The sequence below is a fragment of the Crinia signifera genome, chromosome 5 (genome assembly GCF_055691185.1).
Source record: "Crinia signifera chromosome 5, ASM5569118v1, whole genome shotgun sequence".
NCBI classification, from domain to species: Eukaryota; Metazoa; Chordata; class Amphibia; order Anura; family Myobatrachidae; genus Crinia; species Crinia signifera.
The window spans coordinates 1,753,484-1,774,904 of NC_139221.1; the positions used below are offsets into that span (position 1 = coordinate 1,753,484).

General features: G+C 53.5%; 1 protein-coding gene across 1 annotated transcript in view; it reads right to left on the minus strand.

Moving 5' to 3' along the window:
• LOC146079849 (uncharacterized) overlaps positions 1 to 21,032 on the minus strand; it is a 90,334-nt gene extending 69,302 nt beyond the window's left edge. Inside the window, exon 1 of the mRNA XM_083186502.1 lies at positions 20,684 to 21,032. The gene's annotated coding sequence lies outside the window, so the exon portion shown is untranslated. The remainder of the gene's footprint in view (positions 1 to 20,683) is intronic.
• Between the last annotated feature and the right edge of the window lie 389 nt (positions 21,033 to 21,421).

The following is a 21,421-nucleotide window of genomic DNA, read 5'->3' on the forward strand; positions in this document are numbered from 1 at the left end:
CTGGGGTTCACTCAGGACACTCGGGTCCTTTCCTTGAGGTACACTGCCACCAGCCAAAACCTGATTTTAGCGCCTGAAACTGCGCAAGGGGCGGCTTGGCTCGCCCCTGACCACACAATACAATATAACAATGGTAACGTTTTCCAGCCTTTCTCTTCTGAGGCTAATGAGTCTTAGGAACACAGAACCAGAACTGGGAATATGTATTATTTATTCCTAGAAATACTACAGAGCTTTAAACAAAATGGTTACAAGACATTACAATGATTCTAAAAGTACACACAACGATTAAATGCAATTTCAGAGATAAAATAAAAAGGGGAAAAATGACAGAACCGTAGCTTACACTTAAGTACCAATCCTGACGTGGGGGGGTTCTCCACAAGAAATCTCTCGTCGCCTACAGCCTGTTTGCTAGACCCCCAGGTAGTGACACTGACTATAGGGAGAAAGGTCTTAGTTATACCTTGCAGACTCCCTCATCCCTCCCACCCTTGGGATTCCACTCTTTCCATGCTGAAGGAGTGTGGAAGGTCCCTGGCAATGTATCTTCTACAGTCTGCTGTTTTCAAAGTGATTGATCCTCCTTCCTTGCATAGCAGACCCACTGATAAGAGATGTGAAGGAAGGGGACAAACTCTAACCTCTTCTCCTGGACCATGGTTTATGAGGGGCTCAGATCTTATCTTACATCCTAACTCAGGAGGAGTCCACAGATGTCACACTGAGGGAATACAGGCGTCAAACTCAAACCAGGGTCACCTACAGTTTACATACAAGACATGTCCTGATTCCAATACTCACAGGAGACATAACTATTACACCAATATCAGACATACATTGATTGAACAGATAATCATAACAGGAGGCATACGTTAATTTGATCGATCACCTGATCTGATCGTTACACCTGTAAACCTGCAGTCCCTCGGTGCCGCCTTTACACCAGCAGTCCCTTCCAGCAGCCAGTACACCAGCAGTCCCTCTCTGCAGCCTGTACACCAGCAGTCCCTCCCAGCAGCCTGTACACCTGCAGTCCCTCCCAGAGCCTGTACACCTGCAGTCCCTCCCAGCAGCCTGTACACCAGCAGTCCCTTCCAGTAGCCTGTACACCTGCAGTCCCTCTGTGCCGACTGTACACCAGCAGTCCCTTCCAGCAGCCTGTACACCAGCAGTCCCTTCCTGCAGCCTGTTCATCAGCAGTCCCTCTCTGCAGCCTGTACACCAGCAGTCCCTCCCAGCAGCTTGTACACCAGCAGTCCCATTCTGCAGCCTGTACACCAGCAGTCCCTTCCAGCATCCTGTACACCAGCAGTTTCTTTCTGCAGCCTGTACACCAGCAGTCCATCTCTGCAGCCTGTACACCAAAAGTCCCTTCCAACAGCCTGTACACCAGCAGTCCCTCCCAGCAGCCTGTACACCAGCAGTCCCTCCCAGCAGCCTGTACACCAGCAGTCCCTTCAAGCAGCCTGTTCAGCAGCAGTCCGTTTCTGCAGCCTATACACCAGCAGTCCATCTTTGCAGCCTGTACACCAGCAGTCCATCCCAGCAGCCTGTACACCTGCAGTCCCTCTGTGCCGACTGTACACCAGCAGTCCCTTCCAGCAGCCTGTACACCAGCAGTCCCTTCCTGCAGCCTGTACATCAGCAGTCCCTCTCTGCAGCCTGTACACCAGCAGTCCCTCCCAGCAGCCTGTACACCTGCAGTCCCTCTGTGCCGACTGTACACCAGCAGTCCCTTCCAGCAGCCTGTACACCAGCAGTCCCTTCCTGCAGCCTGTACATCAGCAGTCCCTCTCTGCAGCCTGTACACCAGCAGTCCCTCCCAGCAGCCTGTACACCAGCAGTCCCTCCCAGCAGCCTGTACACCAGCAGTCCGTCCCAGCAGCCTGTACACCAGCAGTCCCTCCCAGCAGCCTGTACACCAACAGTCCCTCTTTGCAACCTGTACACCAGCAGTCCCTTCCAGCATCCTGTACACCAGCAGTTTCTTTCTGCAGCCTGTACACCAGCAGTCCATCTCTGCAGCCTGTACACCAAAAGTCCCTTCCAACAGCCTGTACACCAGCAGTCCCTCCCAGCAGCCTGTACACCAGCAGTCCCTCCCTGCTGCCTGTACACCAGCAGTCCCTTCAAGCAGCCTGTTCAGCAGCAGTCCGTTTCTGCAGCCTGTACACCAACAGTCCCTTCCAGCAGCCTGTACAACAGCAGTCCCTTCCAGTAGCCTTTACACCAGCAGTCCCTCCCAGCAGCCTGTACAGTGTACACCAGCAGTCCCTCACTGCAGCCTCTACACCTGCAGTCCCTCCCTGCAGCCTGTACACCAGCAGCCTGTACACTAGCAGTCCCTCCCTAGAGCCTGTACCCCAGCAGCCTTTACAGTAGCAGTCCCTCTCTGCAGCCTGTACACCAGCAGTCCCTTCCAGCAGCCTGTACACCAGCAGTCGCTCTCTGCAGCCTGTACACCTGCAGTCCCTTTGTGCCGCCTGTACACCAGCAGTCCCTTCCAGCAGCCAGTACAACAGCAGCCCCTCTCTGCAGCCTGTACACCAGCAGTACCTCCCAGCAGCCTGTACACCTGCAGTCACTTCCAAAGCCCGTACACCAGCAGTCCCTCTCTGCAGCCTGTACACCAGCAGTCCCTTCCAGCAGCTGTACACCAGCAGTCACTCTGTGCAGCCTTTACACCAGCAGTCCCATCCAGCTGCCTGTAAACTATCAGTCCCTCCCAGTAGCCTGTACACCAGCAGTCCCTTCCAGAAGCCTGTTCAGCAGCAGTCCCTTTCTGCAGCCTGTACACCAGCAGTCCCTCCCAGCAGCCTGTACACCTGCAGTTCCTCTGTGCTGCCTGTACACCAGCAGTCCCTTCCAATAGCCTGTACATCAGCAGTCCCTTTCTGCAGCCTGTACACCAGCAGTCCCTCCCAGCAGCCTGTACACCAGCAGTCCCTCTCTGCAGCCTGTACACCAGCTGTCCCAACCAGCAGCCTGTACACATGCAGTCCCTCCCAGCAGCCCGTACACCAGCAGTCCCTCCCAGCAGCCTGTACACCAGCAGTCCCTTCCAGGAGACTGTACACCAGCAGTCCATTCCAGCAGCCTTTACACCAGCAGTCCCTCTCTGCAGCCTGTCCACCAGTAGTCCATCTCTGCAGCCTGTACACCAGCAGTCCATCTCTGCAGCCTGTACACCAACAATCCCTCTCTGCAACCTGTACACCAGCAGTCCCTCTCTGCAGCCTGTACACCAGCAGTCCCTTCCAGCAGCTGTACACCAGCAGTCCCTTCTAGCAGCCTGTACACCAGCAGTCCCTCCCAGCATCCTGTACACCAGCAGTACATCCCAGCAGCCTGTACACCTGCAGTCCCTCCCAAATCCTGTACACCAGCAGTCCCTCCCAGCAGCCTGTTCACCAGCATTCCCTTCCAGCAGCCTGTTCACCAGCAGTCCCTTTCTGCAGCCTGTACACCAGCAGTCCCTTACAGCAGCCTGTACACCAGCAGTCCCTCCCAGCAGCCTGTACACCTGCAGTCCCTCTGTGCTGCCTGTACACCAGCAGTCCCTTCCAGCAGCCTGTACATCAGCAGTCCCTTTCTGCAGCCTGTACACCAGCAGTCCCTCCCAGCAGCCTGTACACCAGCAGTCCCTCTGTGCCGACTGTACACTAGCAGTCCCTTCCAGCAGCCTGTACACCAGCAGTCCCTCTCTGCAGCCTGTACACCTGCAGTCCCTCTGTGCTGCCTGTACACCAGCAGTCAATTCCAGCAGTCTGTACATAAGCAGTCCCTTTCTGCAGCCTGTACACCAGCAGTCCCTCCCAGCAGCCTGTACACCAGCAGTCCCTTCCAGGAGACTGTACACCAGCAGTCCATTCCAGCAGCCTTTACACCAGCAGTCCCTCTCTGCAGCCTGTCCACCAGTAGTCCATCTCTGCAGCCTGTACACCAGCAGTCCATCTCTGCAGCCTGTACACCAACAATCCCTCTCTGCAACCTGTACACCAGCAGTCCCTCTCTGCAGCCTGTACACCAGCAGTCCCTTCCAGCAGCTGTACACCAGCAGTCCCTTCTAGCAGCCTGTACACCAGCAGTCCCTCCCAGCATCCTGTACACCAGCAGTACATCCCAGCAGCCTGTACACCTGCAGTCCCTCCCAAATCCTGTACACCAGCAGTCCCTCCCAGCAGCCTGTTCACCAGCATTCCCTTCCAGCAGCCTGTTCACCAGCAGTCCCTTTCTGCAGCCTGTACACCAGCAGTCCCTTACAGCAGCCTGTACACCAGCAGTCCTTCCCAGCAGCCTGTACACCTGCAGTCCCTCTGTGCTGCCTGTACACCAGCAGTCCCTTCCAGCAGCCTGTACATCAGCAGTCCCTTTCTGCAGCCTATACACCAGCAGTCCCTCCCAGCAGCCTGTACACCAGCAGTCCCTCTGTGCCGACTGTACACTAGCAGTCCCTTCCAGCAGCCTGTACACCAGCAGTCCCTCTCTGCAGCCTGTACACCTGCAGTCCCTCTGTGCTGCCTGTACACCAGCAGTCAATTCCAGCAGTCTGTACATCAGCAGTCCCTTTCTGCAGCCTGTACACCAGCATTCCCTCCCAGCAGCCTGTACACCAGCAGTCCCTCTGTGCCGACTGTACACCAGCAGTCCCTCTGTGCCGACTGTACACCAGCAATCCCTTCCAGCAGCCTGTACACCAGCAGTCCCTACCAGCAGCCTGTACACATGCAGTCCCTCCCAGCAGCCCGTACACCAGCAGTCCCTCCCAGCAGCCTGTACACCAGCAGTCAATTCCAGGAGACTGTACACCAACAGTCCATTCCAGCAGCCTGTACACCAGCAGTCCCTCTCTGCAGCCTGTACACCAGCAGTCCATCTCTGCAGCCTGTACACCAGCAGTCCATCTCTGCAGCCTGTACACCAACAATCCCTCTCTGCAGCCTGTACACCAGCAGTCCCTTCCAGCAGTCTGTACACCAGCAGTCCCTTACAGCAGCCTGTACACCAGCATTCCCTCTCTGCAGCCTGTACACCAGCAGCCCCTTCCAGCAGCTGTACACCAGCAGTCCCTTCCAGCAGCTGTACACCAGCAGTCCCTTACAGCAGCCTGTACACCAGCAGTCCCTCTGTGCAGCCTGTACACCTGCAGTCCCTCTGTGCAGCCTGTACACCAGCAGTCCCTCTCTGCAGCCTGTACACCAGCAGTCCCTCCCAGCAGCCTATACACCTGCAGTCCCTCCCTGCAGCCTGTACACTAGCAGTCCCTTCCAGCAGCCTGTTCACCAGCAGTCCCTTTCTGCAGCCTGTACACAAGCAGTCCCTTCCAGCAGCCAGTACAAAAGCAGCCCCTCTCTGCAACCTGTACACCAGCAGTACCTCCCAGCAGCCTGTACACCTGCAGTCCCTCCCAAAGCCTGTACACCTGCAGTCCCTCCCAGCAGCCTGTACACCAGCAGTCCCTTCCAGCAGCTGTACACCAGCAGTCCCTTCCAGCAGCTGTACACCAGCAGTCCCTTCCAGCAGCTGTACACCAGCAGTCCCATCCAGCTGCCTGTAAACTAGCAGTCTCATCCAGCTGCCTGTACACCTGCAGTCCCTCTCTGCAGCCTGTACACCAGCAGTCCCTTCCAGCAGCCTGTTCACCAGCAGTCCCTTACTGCAGCCTGTACACCAGCAGTCCCTTACAGCAGCCTGTACACCAGCAGTCCCTTACAGCAGCCTGTACACCAGCAGTCCCTTTCTGCAGCCTCTACACCAGCAGTCCCTCCCAGCAGCCTGTACACCAGCAGTCCCTCTGTGCTGCCTGTACACCAGCAGTTCCTTCCAGCAGCCTGTACATCAGCAGTCCCTTTCTACAGCCTGTACACCAGCAGTCCCTCCCAGCAGCCTGTACACCAGCAGTCCCTTCCAGCAGCCTGTACACCAGCAGTCCCTCTCTGCAGCCTGTACACCAGCAGTCCCTACCAGCAGCCCGTACACATGCAGTCCCTCCCAGCAGCCTGTACACCAACAGTCCCTCCCAGCAGCCTGTACACCAGCAGTCCCTTCCAGGAGACTGTACACCAGCAGTCCATTCCAGCAGCCTGGACACCAGCAGTCCCTCTCTGCAGCCTGTACACCAGCAGTCCATCTCTGCAGCCTGTACACCAGCAGTCCATCTCTGCAGCCTGTACACCAGCAGTCCCTTCCAACAGCCTGTACACCAGCAGTCCCTCCCAGCAGCCTGTACACCTGCAGTCCCTCCGTGCAGCCTGTGCACCAGCAGTCCATTCCAGCAGCCTGTACACCAGCAGTCCCTTCCAGCAGCCTGTACACCAGCAGTCCCTCCCAGCAGCCTGTACATCTGCAGTCTCTCTCTGCAGCCTGTACACCAGCAGTCCCTTCCAGCAGCCTGTTCACCAGCAATCCCTCCCAGCAGCCTGTAAATCGGCAGTCTCTCCCTACAACTTGTACACCAGCAGTCCATCCCAGAAGCCTGTACACCAGCAGCCTGTACACCAACAGTCCCTCTCTGCAGCCTGTACACCAGCAGTCCATCCCAGCAGCCTGTACACCAGCAATCCCTTCCAGCAGCCTGTATACCTGCAGTCCCTGTGTGCCACCTGTACACCAGCAGTCCCATTCTGCAGCCTGTACCCTGGCAGTCCTACTTGCAGCCTGTACACCGGCAGTCCCTCCCTGCAGCCTATACACCAGCAGTCCCTTCCTGCAGCCTGTACACCTGCAGTCCCTCCCTGCAGCCTGTACACCAGCAGCCTGTACACTAGCAGTCCCTCCCTGTATCCTGTACAACAGCATTCCCTACTAGCAGCCTGTACACCAGCATTCCCTTCCTGCAGTCTGTACACCAGCAGTCCCTCCCTGCAGCCTGTACACCAGCAGTCCCTCCTTGCAATCTGTACACCAGCAGTCCCTCCCAGAAGCATGTACACCTGCAGTCCCTCCCTGCAACCTGTACACCAGCAGTCCCTTCCTGCAGCCTGTACATCGGCAGTCTCTCCCTACAACTTGTACACCAGCAGTCCATCCCAGCAGCCCGTACACCAGCAGTCCCTTCCGAGCATCCTGTACACCAACAGTCCATCCCAGCTGCCTGTACACTAGCAGTCCCTACCAGCAGCCTGTACACCAGCATTCACTTTCTGCAGTCTGTACTCCAGCAGCCTGTACACCAGCAGTCCCTCCCTGCAGCCTGTACACCAGCAGCTTGTACACCTGCAGTCCCTCCCTGCAGCCTGTACACCTGCAGTCCCTCCATGCAATCTGTACACCAGCAGTCCCTCCCTGCAGCCAGTACACAAGCAGTCCCTTCATTCAATTTGTACACCAGCAGCCTGTACACCTGCAATCCCTCTGTGCCGCCTGTACACCAGCAGCCTGTACACTAGCAGTCCCTCCCTGCAGCCTGTACGCCAGCATTCCCTACCAGCAGCCTGTACACCAGCAGCCTGTACACTAGCAGTCCTACCAGCAGCCTGTACACCAGCATTCCCTTCATGCAGCCTGTACACCAGCAGTCCCTCCCTGCAGCCTGTACACCAGCAGCCTGTACACCAGCAGCCCCTCCCTGCAGTCTGTACACCAGCAGTCCTTCCTTGCAGCCTGTACACCAGCAGTCCTTCCTTGCAGCCTGTACACCAGCAGTCCCTCCCTGCAGCCTGTACACCAGCAGTCCCTCCATGCAATCTGTACACCATCAGCCTGTACACCGGCAGTACCTCCGTGCAGCCTATACACCAGCAGTCCCTCCCAGCAGCCTGTACACAGGTAATCCCTCCATGCACCTATACACCAGCAGTCCCTCCCTGTAGCCTGTACACCAGCAGTCCCTTCCTGTAGCCTGTAAACCAGCAGTACCTTCCCGCAGTCCCTCCCAGCAGCCTGTACACCAGCAGTCCCATCCTGCAGCCTGTACACCAGCAGTCCCATCCTGCAGCCTGTACACCAGCAGTCCCACCTGCAGCCTGTACACTGGCAGTTCTACTTGCAGCCTGTACACAGGCAGTTCTTCCCAGCAGTCCATACAGCGGCAGTCTCTCCCTATATCCTGTACACGGGAAGTCCGTTCCTGCAGCCTGTACACTGGCAGCCTGTACAACAGCAGTTCCTACCTGCAGCCTGTACACCAGCAGTCCCTCCTTGAATTCCCTTCCAGCAGCCTGTACACCAGCAGTCCCTTCCAGCAGCCTGTTCACCAGCAGTCCCTCCCAGCAGCCTGTACATCGGCAGTCTCTCCCTACAACTCTTACACCAGCAGTCCATCCCAGCAGCCTGTACACCAGCAGTCCATTCCTGCAGCCTGTACACTAGCAGTACCTTCCAGCAGCCTGTACACATGCAGTCCCCCTGTGCCACCTGCACACCAGCAGTCCCATCATGCAGCCTGTACACCGGCAGTCCCACCTGCAGCCTGTACACCGGCAGTCCCTACTTGCAGCCTGCACACCAGCAGTCCCTCCTTTCAGCCTTTACACCAGCAGTCCATCCCAGCAGCCTGTACATTAGCAGTCCATTCCAGCAGCCTGTACACTTGCAGTCCATTCCAGCAGCCTGTACACCAGCAGTCCCATCCTGCAGCCTGTACACCAGCAGTCCCACCTGCAGCCTGTACACTGGCAGTCCCACCTGCAGCATGTACACCGGCAGTTCTTCCCAGCAGTCCATTCAGCGGCATTCTCTCCCTATATCCTGTACACGGAAAGTCCGTTCCTGCAGCTGTACACTGGCAGCCTGTACAACAGCAGTTCCTCCCTGCAGCCTGTACACCAGCTGTCCCTCCCTGCAGCCTGTACACCAGCAGTCCCTCCTTGAATTCCCTTCTAGCAGCATGTACATCAGCAGTCCCTTCCAGCAGCCTGTTCACCAGCAGTCCATCCCAGCAGCCTGTACACCAGCAGTCCATTCCAGCAGCCTGTACAACCGGAAGTACCTTTCTGCAGCCTGTACATCAGCAATCCCTTCCAGCAGCCTGTTCACCAGCAGTCCCTCCCAGCAGCCTGTACATCGGCAGTCTCTCCCTACAACTCTTACACCAGCAGTCCATCCCAGCAGCCTGTACACCAGCAGTCCATTCCAGCAGCCTGTACACTTGCAGTATCTTCCAGCAGCCTGTACACCTGCAGTCCCTCTGTGCCACCTGCACACCAGCAGTCCCATCCTGCAGCCTGTACACCGGCAGTCCCACCTGCAGCCTGTACACCGGCAGTCCTAATTGCAGCCTGTACACCAGCAGTCCCTCCTTGCAGCCTGTACACCAGCAGTCCCTCCTTGCAGCCTGCACACCAGCAGTCCCTCCTTTCAGCCTTTACACCAGCAGTCCCTCCCTGCAGCCTGTACACCAGCAGTCCCTCCCTGCAGCCTGTACACCAGCCGTCCCTCCGTGCAGCCTGTACACTAGCAGTCCCTCCCTGCAATCTGTACACCAGCAGTCCCTCCCAGAAGCATGTACACCTGCAGTCCCTCCCTGCAACCTGTACACCAGCAGTCCCTTCCTGCAGCCTGTACACCTGCAGTCCCTCACTGCAGCCTGTACACTAGCAGTCCCTCCCTGCAGCCTGTACACCAGCAGCCTGTACACTATCAGTCCCTCCCAGCAGCCTGTACACCAGCAGCCTGTACACCAGCAGTCCCTCCCTGCAGCCTGTACACCAGCAGTCCTTACTTGCAGCCTGTACACCAGCAGACCCTCCATGCAATCTGTACACCAGCAGTCCCTCCCTGCAGCCTGTACACAAGCAGTCCCTCCATGCAATTTGTACACCAGCAGCCTGTACACCTGTAGTCCCTCTGTGCAGCATTCCCTTTCTGCAGTCTGTACACCAGCAGTCCCTCCCTGCAACCTGTACACCAGCAGCCTGTACACCAGCAGTCCTTCCTTGCAGCCTGTACACCAGCAGTCCCTCCCCGCAGCCTGTACACCAGCAGTCCCTCCATGCAATCTGTACACCAGCAGCCTGTACACCATCAGTACCTCCATGCAGCCTATACACCAGCATTCCCTTCCAGCAGCCTGTACACCTGTAATCCCTCCATGCACCTATACACCAGCAGTCCCTCCCTGTAGCCTGCACACCAGCAGTCCCTCCCAGCAGCCTGTACACCAGCAGTCCCACCTGCAGCCTGTACACTGACAATTCTACTTGCAGCCTGTACACCTGCAGTCCCTCTGTGCCACCTGCACACCAGCAGTTCCATCCTACAGCCTGTACAGCAGCAGTACCACCTGCAGCCTGTACACCAGCAGTCCCTCCCTGCAATCTGTACACCAGCAGTCCCTCCCTGCAGCCTGTACACCAGCAGTCCCTCCCTGCAATCTGTACACCAGCAGTCCCTCCCTGCAGCCTGTACACCAGCAGTCCCTCCCTGCAGCCTGTACACCAGCAGCCTGTACACCATCAGTACCTCCATGCAGCCTATACACCAGCAGTCCCTCCCAGCAGCCTGTACACCTGTAATCCCTCCATGCACCTATACACCAGCAGTCCCTCCCTGTAGCCTGTACACCAGCAGTACCTTCCCGCAGTCCCTCCCAGCAGCCTGTACACCAGCAGTCACTCCCAGCAGCCTGTACACTTGCAGTCCCATCCTGCAGCCTGTACACCAGCAGTCCCACCTGCAGCCTGTACACTGACAGTTCTACTTGCAGCCTGTACACCGGCAGTTCTTCCCAGCAGTCCATACAGCGTCAGTCTCCCTCTATATCCTGTACACGGCCAGTCCATTCCTGCAGCCTGTACACTGGCAGCCTGTACAACAGCAGTTCTTCCCTGCAGCCTGCACACCAGCAGTCCCTCCTTGAATTCCCTCCCTGCAGCCTGTACACCGGCAGTCCCATCCTGCAGCTTGTACACCAGCAGTCCCTCCAAGCAGCCTGTACACCTAAGTAGTATTCCTTCAGGAAGTATACCTGTATATATCTTTATGAGTGCTTTTGATGTATTTTCATATGAGTATAAAAATGTTGGACACACTTGAGTTTTAGAACTATACAAAATCGGTGATGTTCCATTCAATGAAATAGAACATTAAGTTCCCGATTGTGGCACACTTCCGTGTGATCCACAGTCCTATCCATGCGGTCCAAATACCAGAAACTCCTCTCTGGCCTTCGGAAGCGGCTGGACAGAGACATCACTTGCGTAAACAGGAAGTGTGCGATGGACGTCTGCGTTCCAACGCCCGAAGCCACCCGCTGACCAGACTTCCGGGAACGCGGCGTTAAACATTTAGGTTTTTCCATATCTTTCGACCTCTATATTTAATCAGCAAATATGCGCACAAGTATACACCAGATCCTGTGATAAAGCTACCAGGTGTAGCGAAACGCGTAAGAAATTTCCTTGCTACAACCCTTCAACCCTTTATCTCTGGAGTGCTAAAACCCGGACACTCCAATTTGGTTACCATATCCTGACTTCCAAACTTTGGATACAAATCTCTATTGCATTGCTACTCCAGGAGGTCGAGGATGTCACTTGCTTCCAGGTGATTTGTGCCATCTTGGGCCACTCCTGTCCCCTTTTTCCAACACAGTGGTTCTCCCCCTGGACTCTTGCCAAGGAAATAAGCTTTTCCACTTGGACTTCCATATCCGGGACTCTCCATTACTCCAGAGGTTGATGGTTGGTGAGGAACTTTTAGCAATTTTATTGTCTAATAATAGACTCAATTCTTATGCTATCAATTTTTATTGCTGGTAAATTTTTACCTTTTTATGCTTAGTAGTTATTAAATAATTGTGATAGATCAACCAATTGACTAGCTTTTTACCTAAACTACAGCGCTGCTCATCTCTTTTTTGTTGTCTATTTCATGCGCACAAGTAAGTCTGCCTCCTTACATTGAATATGTATATTTGTTTATATGTTTTAATATGTATTTTACTACTGCAATTAACCTAAGCACAAACGGGTGTATGACATCACCCTCTATTAAGAGGGTATTTAAACCCAGACTCCAGACAGAGCAAGACATCCTTGAAAAAGCTGCTTTTTGTGGCGAAACTTGTAGGTCTCTTGAAAAACCTATTCACTGCATCAAAGGCCACCCACTTTGCCCACCAACATACGGGCACCACCTTTTCCAGTGGAGGTTAATGCCACAACCATCGAACTAAGTGGCTTGTCTCTTCAAACTCAACGCGGCAACACCATCTTTGGAGGAACGCCACCTCCTAACAGACCCGGTTCCATATTGGCAAAGGAGAGGAAGAGACCCCCACTTCCCCTTTACTGGATATTACAATTCTATAACCAAAAGGACTTCCCCAGTACTGGTGGACCACACAGGAAGGGTGACTATCCATACACTCATGTCCAATGTACTGAGTGATCATTGATTTGCAGTATTTTAAATCATTTTATTATCATTATTGCTTCATTGTTTATATTGTTTTTTGATTTTTTTATGCGTTTTCATATATTAAATTGCACATTTTTATGTCATACACTGTTTCTTTATATTTAGTGCAGTTTTGTCACGCTAGGGGTACCTTGTGGATCTGTCTGAGGCCTGGAGGTTGGGTGTTTGCGACTTGAAGGAGACTGGAGAACAGCAGGTTTGATATAACTTTTTATTGTAGCACCAACATGAGAAGGCAAAACCATAAATGAAACTGCAGGCCGAAAAACCCAGTGGAATACCTGGGTAACAACTGAAAGTCCAGAATGATGGGATTAATCCCAGAGTCTCTGTTAGCTTACTGGGGAAACTGATGACTGACTGTGGGTGCAGACAGCAGGGAGCAGCAGGAGACGGAAGTCAGCGAACACCGATGACTGGCAGTAGATGCGGGTGCCGACAGCAAGGTGGAGAAGCGTCAGCGGGCTGAAGGACTGACAGCAGGTGCAGATGCAGACAGCGGGATGGAGAAGCGTCAGCAGGCACGGAGGGCTGGCAGTAGGTGCAGATGCAGACAGCAGGATGGTGAGGCGTCAGCAGGCACGAAAGACTGGCAGTAGGTGCGGATGCAGACAGCAGGATGGTGTAGCGTCAGCAGGCACGGAGGGCTGGCAGTAGGTGCAGCTGGACCACAGCAGACGTGTAGATGTGTCAACAGACACGCAGGACTGGCAACAGGTGCAGCTGGTCGACAGCAGGAGTGGAGATGTGTCAACAGACACGCAGGGCTGGCAGCAGGTGCAGCTGGTCGACAGCAGGAGTGGAGATGTGTCAACAGACACGCAGGGCTGGCAGCAGGTGCAGCTGGTCGACAGCAGGAGTGGAGATGTGTCAACAGACACGCAGGGCTGGCAGCAGGTGCAACTGGTCGACAGCAGAAGTGGAGATGTGTCAACAGGCACGCAGGGCTGGCAGCAGGTGCAGCTGGTCGACAGCAGGAGTGGAGATGTGTCAACAGACACGCAGGGCTGGCAGCAGGTGCAACTGGTCGACAGCAGGAGTGGAGATGTGTCAACAGGCACGCAGGGCTGGCAGCAGGTGCAGCTGGTCGACAGCAGGAGTGGAGATGTGAGAGACTGTAGCAAACCTGAAAGGGCTGGAGGCAGAATGCAATTTGCAAAGTCCAGGAAACAGGTGTAAAGCTGTAAGGGCTGGGAGCAGAATGCAAATGCAGGTATCCAGGAATCAGGTGTTGAACTGCAGGTAACGAAGACAGGGATCAGGGATTTCACAGAGCAAGGACAGGAGCACAGGCTGAAGCTTCCTCCCCAGGGATTGACAACAAAGCACTGGCGCTTGTATGCCCCAGAGGGCTCTGCTTTATCCCCCAGGGCAGATCTTGATTGGAGGAGTTGAACTGGGGCTCTGAACCATTGGCTGGCTACAACAACATGGCGGCGCCCGGACTGGAGACAAACAACCTTGGCTGGCTCTCATGCTGGATGCGCGTGCCGCAGGCCCCAGGAAGATGGTCGCGGCCGGAAGACCTAGACGCCGCGCTCCCCGTCCTGCACCCAGACGGATGGCCCGCAGGCCCCGCCGCCGGAGATGAACAGGTGAGCGGCGCGTCCTAACAGCGGCCGTGACAAGTTTACACTTCCTGTACCTTTTCTGTTTATCATTCGGAGTGACTACCCATTATTTCATAACTGCTGCTTGGCTGCATACTCATATCAAAGTGCCGGTCACGATATCTTAATATCAAAAACCCCATTACCACACATTGGGGTTTATTCTAGTTCATTCTTTCTGACAAAATCCTTCTTAGATGGACAAAACCATGTGCACTGCAGGGGGGCAGATGTAACATGTGCAGAGAGAATTAGATTTGGGTGAGTTATTTTGTTTCTGTGCAGGGAAAATACTGACTGCTTTATTTTACACTGCAATATAGATCTCACTTTGAAGAAAAACCCCACCCAAATCTAATTCTCTCAGCACAAGTAACATCTGCCCCACCTGCAGTGCACATGGTTTTGTCCATCTAAGAAGGATTTTGTCAGAAAGAATGGACTAGAATAACCCCCATTGTTACACTGCATACCTAAAGTCCAGAGGTTTGAGCAGTGGTGTAACAAAATCTCCCCCCCCCCCCCCGCCGGGACAATTTTGCCCCCCCCCCCCCCCAGTTAAAAGACAAGACCCCCGGGGAGCTGGGTACCTGCGGTCAGGGAGAGCCTGGAGGTCCCTGCAGCGCTGAGTATGATGTTGCCGGGGTCCCTGCAGTGAAGTGGAAATAATGCGCTATCTACGCGGCCCGGCGGCGCGGGAAGCGTTCTAACTTTGAAAACTGAGATTCAGCCAATCAGCATGCACCCAGTGTTTTCAAAGTCAGAAGCGCTTCCCGCGCTGCCGCACGGCGGTGGAGTGTTATTTCCACTTCACTGCAGGGACCCGGGCAACGTCATACTCTCAGAGCCGCAGAGTCCAGCCTCTTCCTGACTGCAGGTAGTGGTACCCCCGCACCGCATGGACCCCCCTGCTAGCTCCTCGCTGCACCTACAAGGAGGGGGGAGCTGGAGGAGAAATAATAGCGCCAGCAGACCCCCGGCCCTATAGTTACACCACTGGGTTTGCGCTGTTTTACACAGCACAAACCTCGCAAATATAATGCTGCATACAGTACATTCAGCTAAATAGGCAAAGGGCAGTTATGTAAAGTCATGTGATATGTTTGTGTGTGTAGTTTGTAACTTCTTCACAGCAGGTCCATCTCCAATGCTCTCTTAAACTGTGTGTTGCCGACACATTTGACTGACAGCTTAGTATTGTGGCCGGAGAGCCCGGCACACGGGGTTAATGGCGGCTACAGCACTGAAGGGGTTAACTCTCCGTGCTTTGCCGTTATTCAGAACAAGGGCACTTGCCCTGTTTTAAACTGTATGAGCAGCACTGAGCTGGGACAGGACCCCTGCTGCAGTGCTGATGTAAGTTATAGCACTGAGCTGGGCACCCGGCACACATATCATATGTATTTATGTAATATATGTTTGGCACTGAGCTAGGACTGCATCATATATTGTGTATTGAATATTGAATATTGAGGAATGCATTCTGGACTTACAATGCACTTTGTACTTTTCTGGGAGAAGGGATTTAGCAAATCTTGGTGATGAGGAAATGAAATGCTAATCTGCCTCTCTGGTCAGAATGTCTGAAAGTGTCCAAAACACAGCAGGGAGTGGGCCCTGTGTAAGAGGTGCTAAAAAGGAAATTTATGTACCATATGTGATGGGTCCCTGAGCCCAGGACATCCTGTGTGTGAGGTGTTGATGAGGCACAGACATTTGTGTTTCGTTATGTAAACATGCTACCAGGAGATAAATATCTCCCCTGTTCCTGAAAGTTATATATTCTAAGGAAATTGGATTTATCCTTTGTAGTATGTAATCTTGGTTCGTTATGCACGGGAAGTAACGTATCAGATTGAGATGCAAATTGTAAATGTATGGGGGAGGATCTGACAATGTCAAAGAGTTTTCTGCCTATATAAGCAGGGCTCTGTGAGCCCAAAGTTGTACTCTGTTCTACCTGTCCTGCTGTAAACATTCTGCTGTATGCTGCACTCTCCTATTCTAGGAGAGAGTTCTTTTAAGAACTTTGAGCAAATAAACATCTTCTTGCCTCAAGACGTCTCTGCCATCTTGCGACTAACAGAATTACCGCAATAATTCCGTTCTCCGGCTGTTCTGGGTAAAGGTATCCAGCGTCCTCCAAGCTCCGCTCTGCCAGCTACCGAAGCAGAGGTCTGGTCCGTGAACCAGAGGGGAAGCCACTGACGCCAGCCAGGAGTGTGTCAGCAGCGCGTCGACGCATACACTCCCGCAGGTAGTACTCAGGTGCCAGCGGTTGGTCCTGAGGAGGTAACCGTGGTTCCAGGCGCCACGTATAAGGAGTCTGGTGGTGGCAGTGATACCCCGCCCACTGCGTAGTGGGCGGAGTCAGTAACAGGCGGTTGCTGACGGTAACAGGGAATCCCCTATTGGCCAGGTCCCGTGAGACCAGGAACCGCTATCTGTGGACCCGAAGGGCGTAGCCAGAGCTAAGGGCAGGCGTCCGGTCACAGAAATTGGTGGCAAGGCGGTGGGATAACCCAGGCGGCTCTTCAGTCACCCGATTGGAGAAGCCGCGTTACTCAGGGAAGAGTAACGGCAGCCAGGAGAACGCGCAAGATGGCGGACTTCAATGGAATGTCGAAGGATGACCTCGAGATCGTGTGTCGGAAGAAGGGTGTGGATATCCCTTCCAAAGCAACTGTAAACGAAATGAGGGCGGCGCTCAAGCGCTTGGAGGAGTCGAGTCGGGAGGAGGTGCAGCACGCTGATGGTGACAGTGTCCAGGAGGACAGCCACACAGAGGACCTTCATCTGGACCCGGTGAGACTCACAAGCCCCGCCCCCTCTAGCAGCAGCCACGTTTCCCAACACTCCCTAGCAGGGCCAGGATCCGTGTGTCCCAGGGTGGGCGGCACGGATAGCCTAGCGGATCGGCTAGCGGAATTAGGGGAGAGGGCAACGGAACAAGAACGCATGCTCATCATTCGGATGTGGCATGCGGAGCGGGCACCACAGGCTGTGGTACCCCGGGCGCCGTTGTCAGCTGCTACCCCCCGAGTGGGACGGATTCAGTTTGCTAAGTTTGCTGACAGCGATGGGGACATTGATGGACATTTGCAAGTTTTTGAGAGGACTTGTAAACTACATGATTTGCCCAAACAGGAGTGGGTAAGACACCTTGTGCCCACCCTGCATGGAGAGGCCTTGGAGGCCTATCGAGGAGTGGCCAATGAGGACTGCGGGGACTATGATGTTGTCGCCAAGGCCCTCCTCCAACGATTTTTTGTAACTCCTGAGTCCTACAGGAAAAAGTTTCGGGACTTGCCAAAGAATCCTGGCAGCACCCACGAGCAGTTTGCCACCCAGCTGCGGCAGTACTTGGTGAAGTGGGTGAAGGAATCGGAGGCCACAACCTGGGACACCCTGATTGATGTGATCTGCAGGGAGCAGTTCTACCGCAGGTGTGCCCAGGAAGTGAAGGAGTGGGTGCTAGATCGGGAGCCACCCAGTGTAAAGATGGCTGCCCAGCTAGCGGACAAGTATGTGGCAATTCGGTCACAGGGGCTGAAACGCCCAAGTAGCAGCCCACTACAAAGGACTGTACCACCAGGTGGACACCCCTCTTCAGCTCATCGCCCCCCAAAGCAAGCATCTTCCAACCCGGGTGCTCTTGGCCAGCAATCGCCCCGCAGCGTCCCTGCGAGTAATCAGGGATCATCGGAGCCCCACCTGGTCAAGAAGTGCTACAGCTGTGGGAAAATCGGACATCTGAGGATGAACTGTCCCACACTGCCGGCACCCCAGATTCGCGCTACCAATCCGAATGCTGGATCCCGGCTTGCTTGTTTGACCCGTGGAGATGAGCCCACAGAGACTGTACCCCCTCCAGTCAGTCCGATGGAGTGTGGTGAGAAGCAGGCAGACTCTGCTGATAGAGTCACCTGCATGGCCATGCGGCCTCTACAGAATATGTGGCGGCACCTGCAGGCGGTCCAAGTGGGGCCCTGGAGTGACGTTTCTCCTCTCTATGTATGTACATTTGGGTATTCCACCCCAAGGAACGGGCACCCGGGCCAGAATTAATACGCTATCCTGGCAGCAGGGCAGCTCCACTTCTGCTGGCACTCCAATATAATCATAAACAACTTTCTTGCAGTGCCAGAATAAATGTTGACATATAGCACCAATCCTGGTCCCAGGAAAAAACGGCACTCACAAGGCTTTTAATGATGCTGTGTGCCCTGATGAGAATTTCAATATAGCAAGAATATCCCACCAAAGTCCTATGACCCTGGGACACAAACCGACACTACAGCAATTCGATGCAAAAGATTTAATTAGCTCAATGTTTCGGGGGAGTCAGCCCCTTTTTCAAGAGCATTACAAACAGACATAAAGAAGCACACCTTTAAAATCATGTCCTGCCAGCCTCACGCTGATCCACGTACGGCGGATGGAAGATGACGTCACTGATCACTCACCTCCGACTGTTACCTATGTTACCTGTTACCTATGCAACAGGCAGACAGTGTCCCTCCGGCGACGCGCCTAGAACAGACCCGGTGGGCAGAACATTAGTGCACAATACAAAAAACAGGACATGACATATATACATATAACCAAATCATGTATATCCATATAGGCCTATTAAGGCTGATCAAATGTAAAATGTGAAGACAATACGTAGAAAAACTGTAAAAGATATTATATACATGAAAAAAAAAAACTATTTCAAGAGATGTTGCTGTGCAGGAGTATACCGGCACTCTGTGGTACTGTAATATGAGGTGGTGGGTGCCTTTTCTGACTGATAGAAAACAAGTTGTGAAAGCGGGAGAATTCACCTCCCAAGTGCGGTCCATAAGCACAGGAGCCTCCCAGGGCTGTGTACTCTCACCCCTGCTCTTCTCCCTGTACACCAATGACTGCACCTCAGAGGCGCAATCAGTAAAGATAATCAAATTCGCCAATGATACAACCGTCATTGGCCTTATCAAGGACAGGGATGAGTCGGCCTACAGACAAGAAGTGGACCGACTGGCCCGGTGGTGCAGCAGCAACCATCTAGAGCTCAACCCACTCAAAACCATTGAGATGGTAGTGGACTTTAGGAAGAAGGCTGTTGGTGTCCCGCCGCTAACAATTGCTGACAGTGCAGTGTCGCTAGTGGACTCCTTCAAGTTCCTAGGAACCACAATCTCCCGGGACCTTAAATGGGGGCCCAACACTGTTACTATTGTTGGAAAAGTGCAGCAGAGGCTATTCTTCCTTAGGCAACTGAGGAAGTTCAACATCCCACAGAAGTTTCTGCTCCTCTTCTACGCCGCAATTGTGGAGTCTGTACTGTGCTCCTCAATACTGGTCTGGTACGGCTCCACCAGCGAGAGAGACAAATGCAGACTCCAAAAGGTAGTCAGAACTGCGGAGAAGATAATCGGGACAGACCTTCCCTCTGTCCAGGACTTGTACCTTTCCAGAGCAAAAAAGCGGGCAACGAAGATAGTCAAGGACCAACTACATCCTGCACATGGCTTGTTTAACCTGCTGCCATCATGCAGACGCTACAGGGCTATTCCCACCAGGTCCACCAGAAGCCTAAAGAGTTTATTTTCTCAAGCGGATCACCTGTTGACACGTGAACTCATGAACACCTCACTGTCTGGTAGCGCCATAACCCTATGCACATAATCTAACACGGTGTCCCCTCAGAATAACTTTCTGTATGACTGTACCTGTTCCCCCACCTGTTTGTACTGTATGCTGTTTACTTGTTAAACACCTGGCTGCTGCGCAGCAAACCGAAAACAAATTCCTAGTATACGCAAGTATACCTGGCCAATAAAGCTGATTCTGATTCAGGTATAATAGAAATACTGCAATGAAGAATGAAGCGGCACTCCAATATTGAATATCAATAATTGTAATTGCCATGTACGTTTAATGGTGCCCACACACGCACCGATCCCGGCGTGCGTTCTGTGCTTATCTAGCACGCATTGCATTGCATCGTATGCCTTGTGCATGCGATGCGATTAAAAGCTAGTACAAAAAGTATGTGCATCACATACTTTTTGTACTGTGCGATGAGGTGCCGCGGGAGCGCGCACCCCATCGCATAGCATCGCACCGCCGGGATCGGTGCGTGTGTGGCCACCTTAAGGTACATTTAAGGTTGACGTTTCATGACCAAGTGGTCCTTTTCTCAAGACTGTACATGCTAATATATGAACAAATTCAGGAAGATTAATGAGTATACCTTGTGTTACCTTAAATAGAAAAAATCTGTAATGAAAGGTGCAGGCCAGGGCTGGGACAGGAAGGATGCGCTGGAAGCCGTTTCTGGGTACGCCACTGATTAAATCATGACGTGTATGTCCATTGCCACGGAGACCCAAAACGGCGTCAGGGCATGTCAGATGCACCTTTCACTACAGATTTGCTCTATTTAAGATAACGTAATGTATATTTGTTTATCTTGCTGAGTTTGTTAATATGCATATACAGGGCCGCCGACCGGGGGGGTGCCCTGCAGTGGCGTAAGTTTGTGTACATTGCCCGGAGGCAAGATAAAAAGGTGCCCCCCCCCCCCTAAGGCGGGAGGGAGGGAGGGAGAGAGAGAAAGAGAGAGAGAGAGAGAAAGGGAGAGAGGGAGAGAGAGGGAGAAAGAGAGAGAGAGGGAGAAAAAGAGAGAATATGTCAGGGAGAGAGGGGCTTCATAGACTTACCCTCAAAGGTTGCTGCTGCAGCGTCTCCCACCCAGCTCCCGGCTTTTAGATGACAGCTGCCGTCTGCCTGCTTCGTGACAGTCACACTTGCACACTGGCTGGCTGTGTGGAGTGGACTGTCTTCTGCCCGACTCCCGAGTCCCGGCTCATCACTGGCGGTCAGCGATGGCTGTCCTGCTCCTGCTACAAATTCCTGTTTCAAAAGGTAATGCCGCCCGCAATGCATGGCTATGGACAGGGGGAACAGACAAAAAGTGTGTGTGTGTGTGTGTGTGTGTGTGTGTGTGTGTGTGTGTAACAGGCTGTGTATGTATGGATATATGTGTGTGTAACAGGCTATGTGTCTGTGTGTGTGTGTAACAGGCTTTGTATATATGTATATATGTGTGTGTGTGTGTGTGTGTGTGTGTGTAACAGGGTATGTGTGTGTGTGTGTAACAGGCTGTGTATGTATATATGTGTGTGTGACAGGCTATGTGTGTGTGTGTGTGTAACAGGCTATGTATGTATGTCTATATGTATGTGTGTGTGTGTGTGTGTGTGTAACAGGCTATGTATGTGTGTGTGTGTGTGTGTGTGTGTGTGTAACAGGCTATGTATGTGTGTGTGTGTGTGTGAGTGTGTGTGTAACAGGCTTTGTATGTATGTATGTATGTATATATATGTGTGTGGTGTGTGTGTGTGTGTGTGTGTGTGTGTGTAAAAGGCTGTGTGTGTGTGTGTGTGTGTGTAACAGGC